Raw genomic sequence first — 3,974 nt, 5'->3', positions numbered from 1 at the left:
ACTCATCCTTCAACCCTATTCCATTCATTAAAAACAATTCAAAAAGTTCAGGTCACATTCCAGAGGAAGGGATTTTATAGGGAATGAATGGGGGGAAAGGATGTCATTGGGGGCTATCTTAGAGGCCGCCTACCACAAAGTCTAGTGGGCTCTCCACAAATATATGTCTAATTAATGAAAGAGCTAGGAAATAGAGAAAGAGTGGTAAGATCAGGAGAGAATTTTGTAAGATCGGTTCAGTTCCGTGTTTAATTTTGACATATCCTATTTGTGTCCCTGTGTGATATCATGGCAGACAGCATATTTACCAAACCCATTCCCTTCTTCCTCTGGGCATACAACTAGATTGCACTTCCAGCCTTGCTTAAAAATTAGATGAAGCCAAGTGCTCGGACCTGGCCAGGGTAAAGTGGGTGTAAATGGTTTCCCTCTTCCCCTACATGGCAGCCAGATGATGATGATCCAGTGAAGGCCCCTGAAGATTTTGGGGATGGTACAGCCACTAAATGGAAAAGCCTGGGTCCCTGAAGGACTGTGCAGAGCAGGGCTCTCCCCAGCCTCCCAATCAACCAATATCTTTGGAAATGGGGAAAATTTTCAGTTAAGCCACTGAAATTTGGGGGTTATTTGCTGAAATAGATAAGATACTATAAGATATTATAAAAACAGAGTAATTAAGACAAAGTAGCATTGACCTAGAGATAGGAAATACACCAAATCAATGGAATCCGGAAGTCAGAAACACACCCATCCGTGTAGTATGATGAGTTGGCACTGCAGATCAGAGGAGACAGCTGTTTTGTCAGTTAATGATGGTTGATGACCAATTAGCCACGTTTAAGAAATTGAAGATAAATTTCTATCACCATGCACAAAAGCAATCCCACAATGACTTAAATATCAACACAGCTATTGTTAGTGATCACAGTGATCTGTATGCAAGGAAAAAGAGGGAAAGGATAGAGTACAACATTCATGCAAAGAATTTCTGAAAGTCAAATTCATACCTCTGGCGGAATTGCCATTTACTGCCAGTTTCTGTCAGACCCCATCAGACACCCGAGGCCTCCCTACAGGACCCCATCCTGTTTCTGTCACAACATCCACTCTTGCCAGTGACTTGTCAGCCACTGCAAACCCCAAAAGGTCATATGCTCTCTCCCAGCACTCACAGCACTAACCCTTGGTAGCCAGACCAAGGTCATGTGTTTTCTCACAGCACACACTAGCCTGGATTTGAAAGCCAAAAAGATCAGGAGGTAGGGTGTGGGGGCCGCAGCTCAGTGCAGAGTTAGCCCGGAGAGGAATTTACAATCCTCAGGGCTCCATGAGGAAGACAGGCGACCTTAAAAGGGGTCAGCAGCACCTCTCATCCCTCAGAGGGTCTCAGGAGTTGTCAGCAGTGTGCTTTGAGTCCCTTCGTGGTCTCCAGATACCATCAAAAAACACAATTACAACAAATTTAAAGATTCTAACTGGCCAGGCGCGGTGGCTCACATCTGTAATCCCAACACTTTGGGAGGCCGAGACAGGTGGATCAATTGAGGTCAGGAGTTCGAGACAAGCCTGACCAACACAGTGAAACCCCATCTCTACTAAAAATACAAAAATTAGCTGAGCATGATGGCTCACACCTGTAATCCCAGCTACTCTGGCGTCTGAGGCACAAGAATCAGCAGGAGGCGGAGGTTGCAGTGAGTCGAGATCGTGGCACTGTACTCCAGCCTGGGCAACAGAGCAAGACTGTCTTAAATTAAAAAAAAAACAAAACCCTAACTGGCTATAATTTGCAATTCTAGAATACGGCAACCCCTCATGGTACAGTATAGAATACGCTATAGAGCAGAGGACTTGGGCTTTCTGACAAAAAAGGGGTGATCAAAGTGGCATCAGAGAACAAAGTGCGCACTGGTCCTTTCAAAGTTGCTTTCCTTGTAAAGGCGAAAGCAGATGGAACTTCCTGACCGTGCCAGCTAAAACTGGCCTGTTTGAGAATTTGCTGTTATCTCTCTCCTGATTCTTGGGAAGGTCAGACAGTGTAGCTTTGGCTTGGTGGCATGAACTTCAGCATGAGTCATTCCATTTTGGTTTGGTCTCTCAGGCCTAGTGCAGGAGCTCAGTCCAAACCAATGGCTTCCCGTTAATGTTATTCAACAGTTCCAAGTTCTTGGAGAAGGGGAGGGGGAAAATATTTCAGAATAGCGTGGCTATAACCACTGGATGAATGAATGCCGTCAACTCCATAAGAGCCTTGTAACTGGTCTTCTTCCCCTGGAGTGGGCCTGCTCCAAAGCATCCTACATTCCACTGCCAAATTCATCTTCCAAAAACATTACTAAGATAATTTTTAATGGTTTCCCATGGCCTGCAAATGTCATAATCTGTCCTCTACCCATCCTTCTAGACTTATTCCCACATGACAACTTCTGCCCTGGTAAACATGGTCTAGCTGATAACAGGGAAATGCAGCCAGAACTGCGTCCTCGCTGTGTCTTGATTCACGCCATCCTTCTGTCTTGAAAAATGGAAAATTTACCTGTCTTTCAAGACAGCTCAGATCCCACCTTCTTTTGAATTTTCCTAATTATTCCATTAATAAGTGACACCTATCTGTGAAAAAACAATTGTCAGGGCCAGCATCATGGGCCTATTCAGTTCACAGGACCTCAAGCATAGAAGGCCTTAGGCTTGGTTCAATTCTCTTCTTCTGCTATCTTAAAATTCTCAGTGATTTTAAACGACGGGCCCTGCATTTTCATTATGCAATGGCCCCACACATTATGCAGCTATTCCTGATAACTCTGTCCACTGAGGAAATAGTTTGTGTTCCCATCTTAAGTGGCTTGGGCTCCTCGGATCATAGATATCCAATTCCTCAGCGTTAGTAACCGCAGTACAAAAATACTCACTTCCCCTCCATTTCCGTCTGTTCAATCTATTGACTATCAGGCCAGTTTTATGCAAGAGATCAGTAGGTCCTTACTCCCCCCTTTCTTTTCCAATACAATTATATTTTCAAAAGAATATGCAAACTTAGTTTGTAATTGCCAAATTTCAGTGAAGGCTTGGAGGCTGGGGCTGATTGCAAGGCTGGCCCTGGGGTTGGTGAGTTGGGTTTTGAGGCAGGAGCAGTGTGGTTTGACTGATTTCCCTAAATTGTTCTGCTCTTCACTGTTGTTTCTCCTTCTTTATTTCTGTAACCACAGGTTCTCTAAAACACAGGTGTTTCTCTTTTCTCCAAGTGGGTCTCATTACTATAATAGGGGAGTTTTGTTTTCAGGAAGGAGCAGAGGATGCTAAGTAAGAGTGAATAACCAGTCAAAACTGTCTGGGTTTTTTCTGTTTGTTTGTTTGTTTGCTTTTTAAGACAGCATCTCGTCTCACTCTGTCGCCCAGGCTGGAGTGCAGTGGCACAGTCTTGGCTCACTGCAGCCTTGGATTCCTGGGCTCAAGCAATCTTCCCACCTCCTACCTCAGCCTCCCAAGTGGCTGGGACTACAGGCACACACCACCACACCTGGCTAATTTTTATTTTTTTGTAGAGACAGGGTCTCACAATGTTGCTCGGGCTGGTCTTGAACCCCTGAATTGAAGCAATACTCCCACCTCCCAAAGTGTTGGGATAATGGGCGTGAGCTACCACACCTGGCCCAGAGCTCTCAGGGTGTTAAGGTGAATGTTTTCTTTTCCTCATGGGATTTTAAGTTCTAGGAACACACAGAATGCATTTTTTCATGACTTTATCCTATCTACCACAGCACTTTGCACACTGCAGGCTCTCAATAGATAGTTTAGGCATGAAATAAGAAGCAGTTAATAGACCAAACTAGCCATGAGGGGAACCCCTGCTTCCTAAATCCTCAAGTACCAAGCTCTTGTGTTCATGCCTCTAGTCAATGAACACCCAATTGCTCCCTGAAAACCACCCCTTTACCTTACAACTATTGACACGGGAGATAACAGGTAGATCAGAA

Source organism: Cebus imitator, unplaced genomic scaffold (genome assembly GCF_001604975.1).
Source record: "Cebus imitator isolate Cc_AM_T3 unplaced genomic scaffold, Cebus_imitator-1.0 Scaffold6, whole genome shotgun sequence".
NCBI lineage: Eukaryota > Metazoa > Chordata > Mammalia > Primates > Cebidae > Cebus > Cebus imitator.
Note: the sequence above shows the minus strand (reverse complement) of the source record.